The sequence below is a fragment of the Sciurus vulgaris genome (genome assembly GCF_902686455.1).
Source record: "Sciurus vulgaris genome assembly, contig: HiC_scaffold_629_arrow_ctg1, whole genome shotgun sequence".
NCBI lineage: Eukaryota > Metazoa > Chordata > Mammalia > Rodentia > Sciuridae > Sciurus > Sciurus vulgaris.
Window position 1 is genome coordinate 11263921 of NW_027632956.1, and position 19090 is coordinate 11283010.

At 33.6% G+C, this 19090-nt stretch overlaps 1 long non-coding RNA gene and 1 pseudogene across 2 annotated transcripts; one reads left to right on the forward strand and one right to left on the reverse strand.

Annotated features, from left to right (window-relative positions):
- Positions 1-573: 573 nt before the first annotated feature.
- LOC306652093 (valacyclovir hydrolase-like) lies at positions 574-1686 on the reverse strand (annotated as a pseudogene). Its single transcript has 2 exons — positions 1586-1686; positions 574-1510 (listed from the first exon to the last, which is right to left on the reverse strand). The product of its transcript is annotated as a valacyclovir hydrolase-like (transcript).
- A 687-nt stretch (positions 1687-2373) lies between these two features.
- Positions 2374-18538, forward strand: LOC306652099. Its single transcript, XR_013761306.1, has 4 exons — positions 2374-2430; positions 3563-3700; positions 17853-17946; positions 18385-18538. It is a non-coding gene; the product is annotated as an uncharacterized lncRNA (long non-coding RNA).
- The last annotated feature ends 552 nt before the right edge of the window (positions 18539-19090 follow it).

Consider the following 19090-nt stretch of genomic DNA (forward strand, 5'->3'; position numbering starts at 1 on the left):
TCCAACCGCCTGTAGCTCTGGTATAGTCACTCCGAATCCAAGCGGCCACGCTCCTCCTCCTCCTTCTCCTCTGGGCAGGCCCTGACATTCAGGAGTGGTTGCTCTGAGTCCAAACATCTGCCCTCACAGCCCCTCCTCTGGGCTGCCACCTGGAGCCCCAGTGGTTGCTCCGAGTCCCAGCGTTGTGCTGAGCGGCCTCCTCTACGATGCTCCCAGTTGTCTGAGTTCACTGCTCCATCTGTGTGAGGGGTGTCTCTCCGGGCACTCTACTTCACAAAGTTCCCTGCATTCCGGTCCTACCGCCCCATCTGGGACACCTCCCCTACGGGAGAGACTCATCCGGCTGCTTTGAGTTGGTCCCAAGTCTCTCAATATCTCCTTTTTTGAATCCTGAATCCTGGAGAACCATAAAATGCAGCCACCCTCTAGTCCGCCATCTTGAAACCAACTGGGATTTACTTTTAAGACAATGACAGAAACTCACAAATTTATGTTCAAAAATAAGATTTCATCTCTGTAACTATTAAAGCTAGAGACTGCTGCCCATAATCATTATTCATGTTTGCTGAATCACATTGTTCAGAGGGTATAGAGCCTGGGAAGGTAGGCGAACTGAACTGTGATGTAAAGCAGGGAGTTTCTGAGCTTCAGGGCATCATGGTAACTAACAGGCAGTGACGTGATGAAGTGGGATGCTAAGGAACCACTATGACACAAAAGTTCCTAGGGGCATTTTCATTGCAGGAAGTCTTTTGCTAACTTGTTGAATTCATTAGCAAAATGTAAATGCAGGTTGTGTTTGCCTTCTGGCATAAGATGTAACCGTGACCCTTTCGCATGCTCATGTATGAAGTCAGCATGAAAACGTGGGACAAGAGGATCCTTCCCCCTGTGCACAATTAGGGTGGGACACCAAACCAGGGGTAGCAAGTGCTGACAGATTTTCCATCTGGTAGATGTTTAAACAGTCCTATGCCATCCACCCACTTTTCACAGGTTTTGACCAGGTAGTCATATCCATACAGGGCTTCTATAGGCTTCCTTGTTTTTTCACTGCATTTATAAGCATCCCAGATACCCTGATAAATTCTTTCATCTTCTTCAGTGACATAGGCATTAGCTCCCCAAATCACCATCTTATTGATATAGGATGGATATTTCGCAGCAGCAAAGAGTGCAGTTATGCCACTGTCACTCCATCCCAGCAGGGAGAACTTCTTGAACTTCAGCATCTTCATCAAATCAACAGCATCTTTTGCATCCCTTTCAATAAAGTCTTCTTGGAAGTCTTTCTGGGGGTCTGGAATGTCCATATCCTTGAGGATCCCAGGCCTCCACAGTGAAGAGCTTCTTACTTTGTTTCTTAAGCTGGGGTGCAAAATCAGTCTTTCCACATCCCAACATCCCCGAAAGCAGTAGGACTGCATGCTCGCCCTCTCCAGCCTGCTGATAATGCAGGTGAACACCATTCACAGACACTTTGGCAGAGGTCACTGAGGTTCTTGGGAGGCTGAAGCAGGAGAATCAGCTTTGGACCAGCCTCAGTCATTTAGTGAGATCCTCAGCAATTTAGTAAAACCTGTACATGACCACAGGCCCAGCCATGGGGAAGTAAATCCTGGGCTTCTGAGGTGAGAAGAGCAGCTGCGGTAGCAGCCTGCCTCGGTAGCACAGCCTCACCAACATGATCCTAGGTTGTGCTGCTGATATCTGGGATTCTAACACCATAAATGGAAGAGAATCAAGAGGACTTGAGTAACATCGAGGAAACTTCCATGTTATTGAAAAGCCTATACCTGCAAGTTTAGTTCTTCACATTTAAATGTTTGCTATAAAAAATCAATGTGAAATAACTGTTAAGCAGTGGCAAAGATGTGTCCGTAATACAGGATACATAATGCACAGTTTTGTAAAATTTCTGTAACAGTGAACCAGGGTACCTTTCTGATAATGCTTGGTATTTCTGGAAAAGTAGATATTTTTTGGAATGTGGATTGATAAACCCTGATATAGAGTTGAAAATTTGGCTTATTAATTAAATAAAATATTTACATCCTTTACTCATATGTTTTAGGGCATAGGACTATTGAGAAAAAAGATGTGACTGTGTTCTCAAGAAATGACTAAAGTTTATGTGGCAACTCTAGGCAGAGGAGCAGCATTGCAAAGAGAAGGATCAGCACATATGAAAGTGCAGTGGAATGAGAAGGAAGAAATTATCCTTAATTTACTTATTTATCATATTCTTATGTTCAGACAGCATTTCGTAAAAGTTTTAGTTCAGTTGTGGAATTTGGAAAATTTCCTGTTTTTGTTGTTTTCCAGAGTGGCATTATACCACTTTTACTTGCCATAAGTATAAAAAAAGCTGATGGTACAGACTTTAATTCAGAGGAAAGCAAATATACATGGTGTTGACCTGAAGGGAAGGTACAGTACTTTATTCATTTATAAAACCTTAGTGGTATAGTAAAAATCACTCAAGCAAAAATTATTAGCTCAATAGGAAGGACAATATTAATACAATTATTTAGAATAGAATGATATATATAAACAGAAACCAGAGTTAGGATAGAAAATCAATTATTCAAGCTAAGCAATATGAATAAGCCTGAATATGATTCAAAAGTATTGTCAAATGTTTGTTATTTGGTTTGTGGTCATGTGATATTTTGTTAGCTAAAGAATTTTCCTATTAGTTTTGCAAAGTATGGACATTTACTTCACATTTTGATTCAGTATTGAAAATTTAAAACTTTCTTCGTATTTTTAACTTCTTCTGATATATTGTTCTTTTTGAAATGATGTATAGAGCATAAATAAGCATTTAAAAATATTTTGTCAGTTGGTTGACTGTTCTAACTTTCTTTCCTTTTAGAATATTGATGTTACTTTATTCCTAAGTGATTATTAATTTCTATTGCCAGAAGTTGTAAATTTTTAATATATTATGATATTTTTGTTTTTAATTGGAAGTGGCATATAGAAGGAAATAATTTTAATGGGATAAATGTTTCCTTTAATAAAGATATAGACAGTTGGTAAAGAGAGAAAAGATAAGTCTTAGATTCATGCACAACTAGATTTCTTTCCTTGCTTTTGTAATGCATCACCTTGAAGATAATACTTATGACTAAATATAAATATATTTCCTGATCACTATTATTATTATATTATTATTATTATTATTATTAGCAGAAATCTGGAAATAATTTGTTTTGTTTCATCTTTAGCTGACTGTGAGTTACAATACATCACATCACACTACGAAAGAAATGGAGCTTTCTTAATTGAAATCTTTAACATTTTCTGATAAATGGCTTCATCGTAGTTATTGTTCATTGAAGGATTTTAAGTTCATAACTTCTCCCTGCTTTGGAAAGAAGTTTCTTTTTTTTTCTTTTTGACTTTGAGGTGATTTGCAAAACTGAACATTTGCTCTCCCAAGATGTTTATGTGTATTAGTATCTGTAAAGATGTTGAGTTGGAAAAATATTATAAATTAGCTGTTCAAATAATTCTATTAAATTACTTAAATTTGAAGTTATCTATGTTATTGTAGAACAGCCCTCATGCTTGCTCTGGAACATGAATCACAACACATAGCTGAACTGCTTCTCCAGAATGGTATTGATGTCTCTGCTACAGATAACTTTGTACAGATGGCATTAGCTTATGCTGCTGCTAGTGGTCATAGTGGGTAAGTGTTTACATTAAAATACTAATCAACCTTGATTGGAGGCTCAAAATAATAACAGCTATTGCATTTTACACATGAGGTGAAATTTCATGGTACAACTATGTATGAAACAATAGTGCATTAGAGTAGTTCATCAGCCAGCAGTCCTCCAAGAGTCTAGATTAGAAGAAGTGATGAGTATGAGTTCTCCAAGGGTCCTTTCTTCCCTCTCCTCTCCTTTTCTTTCCTCATTTCCTTATACATGCTAGTGAATTGCTGTACCTTGGAAATGCTTCACTAGCCAGTATATTAGGGTTTTAGAGATTTTATCATCATGGATCCCAGCCTTATCTCTGTCATTCCAAGTATAATCCCTGACCATGGGGTATAAACCATGTCATTCTTTGATTTCTTTATTTAGATCTTGAAATGCCCAATTGAGCAGAAAAATCTTTATACTCTTCCCTGAATATTAGCTTTTCTACTATCCTTTAATTTCTTGAGGACCTGAGGATTTTTTTAAAACCTAAGGAGAGGGGAGAGAACTTGTAAAATGCTTTTGTTTCTGTCAAGTCTGTTACTGCTCTGTTGCTCTGCAGTCAGGTGATCATTATCTTTTACTGCAAAATGCCCTTATTGATTACAGTCCCTGAGTATTCATGGTAATACATACTTAGACTTAAGAGTTACAACATTATTTTAAGTTAGGGTTCAAACCTTATTTTTTGGAAGAAGTCCTTAATCTTAAGAGTAATTAATTGTGCGAGAAGAAAGAGCTATTTTTTATAGGGACCTACATTTTCTGAGATCAAGCTGTTATCTTTTAATATACTTACTTTATTTCCCTCAATGCATGATCATTACATCTTACTTTTTTTTTTCTTAATATGAGCTTATGGGTGCAGTGGCATGTGTGTGTTCACCCCAGCTATTTGGGAGACTGAGGCATAAGTATTGCTTGAGATCAGGAATTCCAGAGCATCCCAGGCATCATTGTGAAATCCCATTTCAAAAACAAAAGAAAATAAAACAATTTACAAATAATTGTCAAGTTAACAAAATGTCTGGACTTACAAATTTGAACTGCATATTTTAAAGTCTGATTTTATATCTATGTTGTCTAAAACATTTTTATGTATTGAATATGGTTTTTGTTTCTCATATTAATATTGAAATTCTAATTTTATTAATTTTTCATACAAAGTCATAGGGAATTCAATATATGAAAGCAGAACCTAAAAATTCTGTAAATATCAACCCAGATAAGATTCTGAAAGTGAGTTTTTCTTGGTGTACATGGCTTCTATCAAAAATTAGGAGTATGATGGGTGCAGTGTCAGCAATCCTGTAATCTTGGCAGCTCAGGAGGCTGAACAAGAGGATTGCAATTTTAAAGCCTCAGCAACTTATTGAGACCCTAAGCAACTCAGCAAGTCACTACCTCAAAAATTAAAAAAAGGATTGGGCTAGCTTTCAGTGGTTCAGCTGCCCTGGGTTCAGTTCTGGTGTAAAAATAAATAAATAGCTTTAAGAATGTTCTGATAGAAAAGGAGCAGTTGAAATATATATATATATATATATATATATATATATATATATATATATATATATATATATGTTACATTCATATTGTTCTTAATTACTTTCTTAGTAGTCTAGAATTCATGATTATTTATGCAACTAATTGTAGGAAATGTATAATCTGAAATGATATCATCTAAAGAAATTTTATTTTAATTTAATTTTGGTCCCTGAAATTTTACATTTTTTTTGTATAAATAAGAAAATATTTCCAAATTATTATGTTGTGTTTCCTCTATCTGGAGCTGTTGTTTGTCATAACAACAAAAGTATATTCTCTGATAATTGTGCCTACTGCAATTAGTCAAGAAAAATTATGGTATTTGACACTTTCTTTATGCTCCAGAATCTGCTAATAATATAGTTTTCTGTCCATCTTGCTACTTTCAGTTAAAATTATAGTCATGGGAACAACTGTTTACTTTCAGGTATCAAATTTTGGATAAGTCTTACATTTCTTCCTTGCATTTGAAAAGTACAAAGTATGTGACATAGGAATTCTTAATTCATTAATTGTCTCTCAGAAATATAATTAGTATCTATTATAGAAAAATCTTCATATAGGGGCCCAGAGAAATACAAAGGAGCAAGAGTCATAGCTCTTTCTGTTTTTGTTTATTATTCTTGAAAATAAGCAAAGAATTACAGTTGTACATATTTAATATTACATATTTTCTATTATTGAGTAAATAAACATTTTATTCTCTTCTTTAATAGTGGTTGAAAATTCTACAAGTGACCCTTTAAACATGTAGAATTTTATATATTTTACAAAATACTGTGGTAACTGATTAGAGAATGTAGATAAAAGGAATAACAATGTTTTGAGTGTTCCAGTCTGGGATAGACAATTGTTCCTAACACTTGTTTATTAAAGTCATCATGGTGACTTTGAAAGTGCTTGTGCTATTATAACCTGTTATTTACTAATGAAGCAGCAGCTATCATTAATAGAAGTTGACTCTTTGTCCCATGTTCCCATAATTAATAAGTGCCAGGCCTGCAGTTAGACTGTAAGCTTGCCTGACTGACAACTCCATTGTATTCCTCCACTGTATAGGTTGATGCCAGTGCAGAACTAGAATAAAGATGCAGGTCTATATCATCAATTCAGAAGGGCAAAATCAGTTGTATGTTAATTCTGATTCATTATTTATCTGAGCGTCCTGCTTATAGAGTTTTAGGAAAAATCTCACAGAGCTGTGGTCACATGTTTTCTTCATAAACAAGATCAGGCTAGTTCTGTAGAGGACTTATTTTACTTGAAGTCAAGAATACATTTGTGTAGACTATATTATATTAGATATATTAACCCTTTGTATAGATATCTCTACTTCATGATTTTCCTGTTTGTTTTCCTTTCATACCCTACACTCAAGTAGTTCTGTTTTTATAAAGCTGTTTTATAGATCAAGAATTACATTTATCTTCAGGTTACTATTCATATTTAGTTTTATGAAGAAATTTTTCCTTTATAATATTTTTTTTCTTTTTCTATGATTAAAATCTTTTCTTGAATTTTTATTTTTACTTTCTGTTGTGCTCTCTTGCTGTTTATTTTTTATTCTCTCAATTGAATATTCTTTTTGTCTATTGACTGAATCAAAAACTCAGTGAATTTCAGAATTTGAAGAAATTTTAGCAGCTAATCAATGTACTCACTCATCCTTCAATATGTGTTTGTTATACTGGCCAAATGATGGTCACGATGGTGAGCCTGAACTTATAGATATTAAAGGAACTTTTCTGAGTATTGAAAGGGGTAGTTATGAGATTTGAAATGAGGCTCTTCAATTCTAAACTCAGTGCTTTTCCTAATTATCACTATGTAGTGAATGTTTACAACAGACATAACAGGGTAGGAGTAACTGTGGATAGCAACTGAAGTGGATAAGAATGGGATTACTAAGTGAGGCCAGTGGTAGAGTATCAGAGTGAAACTAGGCAAGGGAAGGGCAAGACTGAGTAGGAACATCACTGCATTAGGTAGAAATAAGGGATATATAAAATAGACCAAAATCTTGGAGTTTATGACCAGTTTGATAAACACAAAACAGATATTCAGGACATGGAGTGTGGGATGCTCTCTAGAAAGGCATATTAAAATAGAATTTGAAGGAAGTTCTGATAGTACCATTATACTCTTGTTTGTTTAATTGGAATAGGTGACAAAATTCAAGGTTCTGTTGAAAGATACTAAAATAATTTGAGACACTGGGAAAAGTTTCCAGAGTTTATAGAGATGTGAGAATTGCTTAGAGACTAAAACACTGGGGATTAGAATCTGTTGAATACATGGGTATTGCCTCTAGCAAGTGTCCATTGTCCTCCATTCCTTTTCCCAACTCACTGATGTCCTTCACATATATATGTGTGATAGATCATGGTAGATCATGGAGATAACTGATGAGCAAGTCATCAAATAGCTTCACTTCAGTAGTTGGTAGTATGTTTATGTGAAGGCCTGTGATTGAGATCCCATTTAGCTTATTTTCAAGAATGCAAAACAAAAACAGAAAGAGCTCTGACTCTTGGTCCTTTGAGTGTAACCTTGTGTCAGGAATCTGCATCTTCACAGGATGTAGATTTAAAAGATAGAGAGTGCCACTGAGTCCTGAAAATGAGAGACTGAGGAGTTGGATCCAAGTGGAAGAATGATATTTCAATTATATTTAGGGAAACACAGGCACAATTACCAGTGTTCTGATTTTGTAGCAATCTTTCTTCTTGAGTATCTGATTGCCTGTAAATGTAAGTGATTGCTAGTTCATCTGGATCTGAATAAAGTGAGACCTACAGAGGTAAAAAGATATTTTATGATTTATAATATTTCAGTGTGCCTGACAATAGTATTCTCAATAACAGCATATTCTTGAACATTCAGTGTTTAAAATTTTTTAAGTTTTTTATAAAACTCAGTATACTGTTTGTGGGTAAAGAGAAGCAATAGGTTTATTTATTTATTTTTCTATTTTGATGGGTCCTGGGGATTGAACTCAGTTGCACTCACCCAATGAGCCACATCCCCAGTCTTATTTTATATTTTATTTAGAGACAGAGTCCCCTGAGTTGCTTAGTACCTTGCTTGTGCTGTTATTTTTGTTTCTGTTTTTCATTTCATTTTTGTACTGGCAACTAAACCCAGGGATGCTTAACCACTGAGACTTATCCCAAGCCACTTTGTTTTAGGTTCTGTTTTGAGATAGGGTGTTGTCAAGTTGTAGAGGGCCTCACTAGTTTGCTGAGGCTGGCTTTGAACTTAAAATTATCCTGCCTCAAATTCCCAAACTGCTGGGATTACAGGCATGCATCACAACACCCTGCAAAATGGGGTATTTTTTTGTAGGTGATATCCATGCTGAAGAACCAGTACCACAGTTTTTAAGCCAGCGTATTTAGTCTTTGATCCATAGATAACTAAGAAAGAGGGCAGTCTGCATATTGCTACCTTGTCTTGGGTTATCAAAGGTCTGTTCCAATTCAGGTAAAAAGAAAATATTGTGAGAGCCATTAATTAGATTTCAAGTTCAGCCTTCAAGACAGTCAGTTTCTGAGAATAAACTGTTCTCAAGTTCTGCCAATATAGTGACTCTCATTCTGAAATGGAATTAAGAGTGTGTTCATTGAGGGGCTGGGTTGTGGCTCAGTGTAGAGCACTTGTCTGACATGTGAGGCACTGATTTAGATTCTCAGCACCACACATAAAGAAATAAATTAATTATTTGAAGGTCTACCAACAAAATGGGTATGTTCATTGACTATTTTGTACTTTGAAAAACTTGAGGCAGAGTTTTATAAAACAGCTTATGTTTTAATCAAATCAGTCAAGAAATAGCATTTCATATAGGTGAATCCTAATTTTTATGAGTTTTTTGAGAAAAAGCTACCTACCCACTTTATTATACATTTTTGCTCTAAAGTGGTCCCACTGAAACTGATCCTGATGGTGCCTGTTTTGCATTGGATGAGCTCTACTATCAATCTCATGTAAAGTTAAAGTGATCTTTTGTGGAATTAATTTTCTTGCTCTTAATATTGAGTTTTGAGGTGTTAATACTTGAAACATAGCAATGGTTTCCCTCATATATTTTTTGCAAATTGGCTCAGAAAAAAAAATTAAGAGAATTACATTGATATTTGATTAGCATGTATAAATGCCAGTGTTACATTGAGTATTTTAGCATAGGGGGACTGAAGGAAACTGGACTGGAAAATATATATGACAGTAAAACAGTATTAGAAAAAAATTTCTCATTGCAGAAGAAATACGAAATTTTTGGTCAAGGATTTTTTGTTAGGTTTACATTAGTGTGAAAATTAAATCATACTTACATGATTTTTAACATTCATGCTCAAGTTATTTTTTGTAGAATCATGGAATTTTCCTCATGCCTTTAATTTGAAATAAGTAAAGCACATTGCTTGCAGTTTTTTTTTTTTTTTTTGACCCTTTATATTTTATTACCATACATTTCCAGGAGAACTTTTTCATTATTTCTATTCTTGGCCCCATTTTTTACATTAAAGTAATATTAGAAATTATGGAAACATAGAATATTAGAGTATGTATATTAATTTATGGATTAGGGGCTGCAGGTGTAACTCAATTGTACAGCACTTGCCTAGTCTGTGTGAGGCACTGTGTTTATTCTTCACCATAACATAAAACTAGTAAATAAATAAAGGTATGAAAATACAATAAAATTATTAAATATTTGCATTTATGAAGGACTTGACCATGCTTTCTGGCTCTTTCCATAAACAGTATATTTAAAACTCTTCATTTAATTGAAGATAGATGTCTTCTGCAAAATAATAACCAGTTCTAGAAGCAGAGACTCTCAATAACCATATGATGATGATAGTTTCATAGTTTGTTGTATCATAGTGTCTAAAAGTATCCAGGTCCTTATGTCACTTTGTGAGATCCCAAATTTTAAGTTATTTGCTTAGTTATGTAACTGTTCACTTTATACCTATCAATTTTTAATGCGATTTTCAAAGTTAATAAATATATTTCCATATTTTCTGGAGCAGCTACAATAAGGATTTGAATGTAAAAACTACTTAATTTTTTGAACATGAATAAATTTGCGGAAAAAAATTTGCTATATAATGAAGTGCTCTAAATAACATGCATGAAATGACTATCAGTTAACTCTACTGAATTCTAAATATTATGCTTTAAATTTGTATTCACTTTTGATGTCTGGGATATATAAATTTAGGTAAGTTATCTTGAATTGTTGCTATAAAAAGAAGCAATCAAGTTAGAGAAATGTCATAAATAAGAAAGTAGGAACCAGAATATTCTCCAATCATTCTCTAATCATGACACATATATTTGGACTTAAAGTGAATATTTGCTTATTTTTTCAAATGATTTACTCAAAAACTCAGTATTTCCTTGAAGAAAACATCTCTCCAATATCTGTTCTTTCAGTCATCTCAGTCACCATTCCTTGGTTATTTTGTAAATCTTTTATTTTAGTAACTGTGTGTGGTTTCCATTTACTGCCCTCACAAGATTGTGGCATTCTTTTTCTCTTTCTTGGATGGATCAACATTTATATTCACATTTATTGTTAGCTATTTGACACATAGGATGGACAGAGTGTGTAATCTTTGTGATTCCAACCTATTTTATTTATAAGGTACTCTTAAGGCTCAGGTCTCATGCTTTCACCTCATGAGATAATTTGCTCCAATATAAGTCACAAAAGCTCATTCAAAAAATCACATTTAAATTTCTAATTTTTTAAAAGCACTCTAAACTACAGATTACTATAATTTATCCTAGGTAATTTGGATTAATAAAATAGTTTTATGAATGTCAGTGTTTGTGCAATTGTCTTAGAGGTAAGGGGAGTAACATTTCAGATCTCTCTCTTATCTCTCATCATTCTCACCCCCATAAGAAGACATAGCTTAGTAAGTTGAAGAAATGAAGTTTGATTTTATATTGAAATGGCTCAGAAATGTGTTCTCTTTCACTTGTATCCTGCATTAAAGGAAACTATTATGATAAATTTTCATATTTGGTGCATTTACATCTAAATATTTTTTCTTCTTAGAATGTCCCCAAAGAAGAAGGAGAATCACATCAGGCTTCCAATGAATCAAGGAAAGAGGGTAAACTATATGAAGAATACATATTGTTGAGTTGCTCATTGATTTGAAATTATGGAACATTTGCATATACTCTCTACTTTGCTTTTATTATTACAGAAGCAAACACTGACACTAGGGAACCAGAAATAAGAACATTACCTGACAACTGTAATGCTGATCATAAAAAGAAAAAGGTGGTTGAAACCACTCTTTTAGAATATTGCAGCATAAAGAACAATCCACATTTTCTCTTTGCATTAGTTGGCCCAAAGGTAAAATTAATAAAAATATATTTTCTTTATTGTTCTTACATATTATCTCTCATATGCACATAATGATGCCAAACAACCTAGATATAAGTTTAAGGCCTCGCAGTCTTAATAAGAAGGACAGCGACAGTTGTGGTATATGTATAGAATCAACATTTGCAGAATATGGTGTGAGTAGTCAATTTTGTGGCAAGTCATTACATAACAAAAGAATCAGAATGCAATCCAAAAGTATGGCTTGATTAATATGAATTGAAAGAATTCATTTATGAAGGGAAAGTTATACTTAGTCTTTGGTATGTTATGGTAAGTTCCTCCTCTTTCTAGTTCCTCAGGGCTTTGTAATGAAGGGCCATTGAATATTGTCAAAGATTTTCCTCCAGGTATTGAAATTATCTTATGATTTTGTCCTTGATTCTTTATCTGGTGTATTAGTTTTATTAGTTTTTATATATTAAACCATTCTTGCATCCCTTGAATAAAACTAGCTGGCTCATGGTGTATGGTGTATGTGTGTGTGTGTGTGACCCAAGAGACTTAACCAAGGTGTACTCTACAACTGGTCACACCTCTAGTTCCTTTTGTTATTCATTTTTAGCCAAAGTCTCTAAATTGCCTAGGTTGACTGAAACTACAAATCACCTGACACAATCTCCTGAATTTCTGGGAGTGCAAAATACATCACTTTTTCCAGCAGTGTTTGTTGTTTTTAATGTGATGTTGAGTATATTTTTCAAGTATTTTATAAAGATTTTTAGACTGCCACCCTCAATAATATTAGACTGTAGTTTTCTTTCCTTGTTGTGTTCTCATTTTCCTTTTCATTGAGGGTAATACTGACTTTGTAGAATTACTTTGGAAGTGTCTTTCCTTCTCTCTTACATATAATGATGGGGCACTGGTATTAGTTCTTCTTTCAATATCTGATAAAATTCAGCCCTGTGTTCACCTCTGGTCCTGGAGGCTTTTTATTACTGCTTAAATATAATTGTCTGTTATTAGGTTGGATTTTTGCATTCCTTTGATTCATATTTTGAGTTGGTTAGATTCATATCAACTATTTCATACATATATTCTAGGATTTTCATTTTTTACCATGTTGGTCTTCATAATGTTTTTCTAGATGTTCCTGTTTATTGAAAAATAAGTTTTCCAGATTATTCCTAGTAGTGTTCTGGATTTCAGTGATGTTTGTTGTAATATTTCTCTTTCGGTTTCTGGGTTTATTTATTTGTTTCTTCTTTCTCTTTCCTTTCATTACCTTGGTTAGGGGTTTATCAATTTTGATTAACTTTTTACAAACAAAATCTGATCCTTTAATACTTTGTATTTTTTCTTTATTTTCTATTTTATAGTTTAAACTGATAATTAATATTTCTTTTATTCTACTTGTTCAAATAGATTTATTGTTTTTCTTATATCTTGGGTTGCAACGTTAGGTTTTTTATTTGAAAGATCTCTGATTTTTAAATGTAGAGAGTCATTTTTATGAACTTTCTTCTTACAACTGCTTTTGTTAGATCAGGGGAGAGAGATGGGAAGGGAAAAGAAAGGGAAAAAATATGCAAATGTATGTATATGTCATAAAGAATCCAAATATTACATGTAAATATGCTTGAAAAAAAAATAAAATGCTAGAAAAAAATAACTTTTTATTGTATCCCATACCTTCTGGGATGCTGTATCTCTATTCTCATTTCATTCTGAGGTTTTTAAAAATTTACCCCAACTTCATCAGTGATCCATTGAACATGCAAATGTATTGTTCATTCTCCAAGTGCTCATACAGTTTTTGTAGATTTTTATTGTGGTTTATTCTTTTTCTTAGTTCACTATTGTTGTACATAAGATCAGTGTTTATTTTGAAATTATTATAAAGCATGGAATAAAACTTTCTCCAATTAAGTACCCAATGCTTTCCCATTCACTTCCATCCTCCCTCTTGATGTTACCTACCTCTAGTCCACAAATCATTCGTCTGTTTGTTTATAGTTGTTTTAATTTGTGTTTCATGGATATACATAAAGGTCAAAGTCACAGTGGTATTCTCACATGTGTACACAGGAAAGTTTGTTCAGATTCATTCCACCATTGCTGTCTTTGTTTTCCCTCCTCTCTAGAACCTTAATTCATTTCCTCTACTCATCTGTTCTCTCTTTTATTTTTCAAAAATTCCCCATTTTTACCTTTTATTTTTGTCTAGCTCCTTCAAATGACAGAAAACATTCTTCAAATGATGGAAACATTTTACTTTCTAAGTCTATTGTCTATTTTACTGAGCATGATATATTTTCCTGTTTCATTCATTTACCAGCAATGTCATGATTTCATTCTCATTTATGTCCTAGTAAAACTTCATTATAGGGGCTGGGATAGTAGGTTGGCTATAGAGCATTGCCTGGCACTTGTGAGGAACTGGGTTTGATCCTCAGCACCATATTAAAAAAAATAAATAAAAATATTGTGTTCATCTACAAATAAAAATATTTTTAAAACATCATATATATACACACATATATATGCATTTATATACATATATGTGTATGTGTGTATATATATATTGTTTGTTTATTAATCTGCTGATGGGTATCTAGACTGATTACATTGCCTGGCTTGTTGAGTTGTGCTGCTATATATATTATGTTTCTTCCAATATATAATATGTTTATTTTATATCTTTTGAATATATATCAGTAACTGAGATAACTGGATCATACAGTGGTCCCATTACAATTGTTTTGAAGTTTCTCTATAATGCTTTCCAGGGTGATAGTGCTAATTTTCAGTTTCATCAACAACAGGTGAGTGAACCTTTTCCTTGCACCCCTGTTAACATTTATTAATAGTTGGCATTTAAACTGAAGTAAAGTTTCAATGTACTTTTGATTTGTATTTCCCTTACTGCTAGACATGTTGAACATTTTTTTCATATGCTTATTGTCATTTGCATTTCCTTTTTAAAAAATTATCTCTGTAGTTCTTTTGTCCATTCATTTCTTGGATCATTTGTTACTTGGTGATAAGTGTTGTAAGATTTTTACTTATTCTGGATGTTAATCCCATATTTGAGAATAAGGTGGCAAAAATCTTCCCCCATCCTGTAGGCTTACTTCTTATGTTATTAATTGTTTCCATTGGTGTGTACAAGCTTTTTAATTTGATGCCATCCCAACTCCTCATTCTTGGTTTTATTTATCATGCTTTAGGAGTTTTTTAAGGAAAATAGTGCCCATGCAAACCTGTTGAAGTATTCAACTTTAATTTTCTTGTAGCAGTTTCAGCATTACTAGAAAAATTCCTAGGTCTTTGATCCACTTCCAGTTGACTTATGTGAAGGGTAAGAGATAGGGATCAAATTTCATTCATCTTCATATGGATACATGGTTTTCCCAGGACCATGTGTTGTGTGTTGTTTTCTAATATCCTTCCATTTTAATGTGATGAGTCTCATGATTGATTTTGCTTGTCTTTATTTTAATTGTTTCTTCATTTACTAAGCCTTGTTTTGTGTTCTAACACTTGATATATTATAAAGTTCCTTGTGCTACTGAAAACTAGGTGTATTCTTCTGTTATCAAATGAAACATTCTGTAGACAACTGTTAAGTCATTCTGAGTTAAATTTGAGGAACTTTATTGATATTTTATTCAGGTGACCTTCTCACTAATTATGTTGTATTAAAGTCACCTGTTCTTTGGAGCCTATATGTTCCTGAGGATAAGTAGTGTTTATTATGTAAAATTGGGTGCACTATCACTCAAGCATAAATATTTACAGCCATTTATTTTCTTTTTTTGTTTTTCCTATTATAAATATGTAGCTACCTTCTTTGTCACATGTGGATAATTGTTGCTTGAATTCATCAAGTATGAGAATAGCAACCCTTTTTTCCTTTGGCTTTCATTTGCATGGAATATTGTTTTTCATCCTTCCAGTACTAATATGTGAACTTTGTTGGAAGTCAGCAGTGTTTCTTGCTGACAATATACATTTGGGTGTATTTTAGGCTATATGATTTAAGTGGAGAATTAATAATTAAAACATTTTGCATGCAGTGTTAAAATAGTGAGGTGTGTGTTGCTTTCTAATATTGAATTCACTATTAATTCTCATCTGCTTATCTATTATTCTAGTAAAATGTATTATTTCCTATGATCTTATCATTGATTTTGCTTTTCTTTTTTCACATCAGATTTCTCTGTGTACTTCCACAATGTTTACTTACTTGTCATAAATTATTTTAGTTTTTACTTGTCTTGGTCTTTATTTCTGCTTTGATTCTGAAGAATAACTTTGACACAGATAGCAAGCAAGGTTGGCAATATTTCTGTCTTATCACTTGAAATGTGCTGCTGGCCTTTAGTGTTATTCTGATGTATCAGCCTTTATAAGTGACTTGATGCTTCTTTCCTGAATGTATACAAACAATGATTTTTCTCTGAATTTTGGGCACTTTCATTGAAGTGTAACCTGGACAGATTCTGTATAGACCACATTTATTTGGGCTTCAAAATGCATCCTTTGCCTGGATGTACATTGTTCCCATAAGTAAGGAACTGTTTAGTTATATGCTCACTGAATAAGTTTTCTATGAAATTGGACTGTATCTCCATTCCTTCCTCAAGATATGAATCTTCCATTGGATCTTTTAAACTTGTTCCAGAACTCTTGTATATTTTTGTTTAATGTCTTTCACTTTTATTATTATATGAAAGTCTACTTCATCCACATCATCAAAATTTAACATTCTTCCTTCTGCTTGATACAGTATTTTGATGATACTTCCCATCCAGATATTTATTTAAGTTAGCAAATTTATCATTTTTGGAGTTTCTTCGGGAACTCAATTTCCTTGTTGGAATGTTCCTTCAAAATCTGTATTGAGTTCTTTAACTTATTTCTTAATTCTCTTGGTTCCTCAATTATTTACAACCAATTATTTGAATTTTTGTATAGCATATCATCCACAAAAATGTCTGTGGATTAAGTTCTCAGGGAACTAGTAGCTTTTGGTGGTTTCTTATTGCCTTGCTCTCTCATGTTTTCTGTGTTAATATGCATAGACATGTGCATGCCTTTGAATAGAGTTCTTTTCCCTTCTTAGTTGTGGTCATGTTATTGAACAATTTCTCTTTTGATATAACCTGATCATGGTTTATATTTCATTGTCAAAGTCCTAACTCAGTGTGACAAAAGATCCAGGATCACTCACTCATTCAAACTTCTTTAAGAATAAAGAATAAATACCAGTGGTAGCAAAATATTAGAAGCAAAGCACATGTTTAACTTATAAAACATTAAAATGATGTCTGTAATGTTAATAACAATGAGAAGTGATGAGTGATAATGTACAATGAACAACACTTTAGCCACTAGTGATTCCAAAATTAATATTAAAATATATAGGCAAAGGTGGGCTGGGAACTGTGGTGCACACCTGTTATCATAGTGGCTCCAAAGGCTGGGACAGAAGGACCATGAGTCTAAAACCACCTCAGCAACTTAACAAGGCCATAAACATTCAGTGAGACTCTGTAAAGAAAATGTAAAATGGCTGGGGATGTGGCTTAGTGGTTCAGCACCCTTCAGTTCAATCCCTGGTACTGAAAAGTAAGTGGTGGAGGGGAAAAAGATGGAGAATGAGGATGAATATTACAAATGGAATATTGAGCATATACAGATGAGAGACAAGAAAGCAAGTGCAAAGAAAACCAATAAAACAATGAAGAGAGCATATGAAATAGAAACATAAAAACATAAATGATAAGCAAAAACATGGAAGACACTTAAAAATTCAAGACCAAGAGGAGTATATGGTTTTCTCCTTCCTGATGTAATTAAAATGTTGACACTTGTTTCCAAAACTTCTAGTTGTACAATATACCAGCTTGGGGAGATTTCTGTGGAGCAACTATATTTCTTTTTGTTTCTTCTCCATTCTATCCCAAACAGGCCAATGCTTCATCTGGAGACTTTAATGTGAGAAACTTTCATCCTTGCCTACCAGGAAGTGTTATGTAACCCTTGCCAGCTGAAGAAAAGAAGGTAAAATTTACTTTATTTGCAGAGAATATACAATCTTATGGTATAAAATGTGTTAGCTATCAATGTGTACTTCTCTAGTTTTTAATTTATTTCAAAACGAAAATTGGGTGTCCCCTTGGTGATTAATAAACATTTATGCACCTCATTATTGATATTAATTTTACCAGGGCATCTCTCTGAGTCTTCCTCAGAAATGCATTGGTCATTTATCTGGTGATGCATATCAAAGAGAAAAACATGGCATAACAGGACTTATAGAAGGTAAGAACCACATGTTATAAAATAACATTGGCTAAAATGTTTATTTAAAACATGGGTACTAGTAGATTCTAGTAGTTGAAGAATTAAACATAATAAATATACAGAAAGGAAAAAGAGTGAAATGGTAGTAGGTGGCATATCTTATTAAGTTTCAGTAACAGATTAAATTGAGAATGTCAACAAAGGAGTTGAATCTATTTCAGGATCTGCTTAGTGTGGAGATCCTCTCATCATGTCCCACATGGATGAGGAAAGAGTTAACTGCTGAAGGAGAATGTTGGCTGTTTTTCAGTCTATTTCCCAAAAACTTATGTACTCAAGAAACAGACAAGAGCCAATACTCTTTTTAAATGAGAGAGGCATGACAGGTCTGGCCATTCCATCTCTGGCCTCTAACAACAACTACTCACCGCACTCTCTTTTATTTTTAATACACAGGTAAAGGGGGTTAAGACATGGAGGAGCTTTTTCTGTGATCAGCAGGATAGAGTGGAGCTAGGGAATCCATTCTCTTAGGGGAGATATTCCAGAAGGAGTCAGGAAACAACTGACATGCAACACCACGTGCTTTCTGGTAATCTAGGACAGACCTTTGTGCCTGTTAGTTCCTAGAAATCATGTCTCTGCATTCCATGGCTCAGCCTAGTCTGATTCTGATAAGTAAGGATGGTTTCCCATAGCTTATATCAGAGGAAAGTTGATAAATAAAAAAGGGGAGAGAAGAGAGAACAAAGAATAAGAAAATTAAATATTACAGACAACAAAAGAAAGCAAAAAAAGTGGGTACACATTGTGAAGGGAGGTAAACTCAAACATTAGAAAGTGGAACAGTGCAGCTTTAGAAAAAATTTTGAGTTTCCAATAACAACACTGGTCTGAAAGACAGAGTAAAATTTTCCAACAGTTCTTTGATTTATCAACACTGGAAAGTAATTAAGAAATGCATGCCACATCATGCAGTGCTATATTTGGTTTGCCATAAATAAATATAAACACATATGATCCACCATAGGTGTATGTAATTTATTGCTATATGAAAGTTTCTGACTTCCTAGAAAAGTAAATATGGTGCAGAATAATATAATCTGAAAATGAAAAAAAGGTAGAACTATTATGAAAGGATCAGCAAAATATACCCTGATAA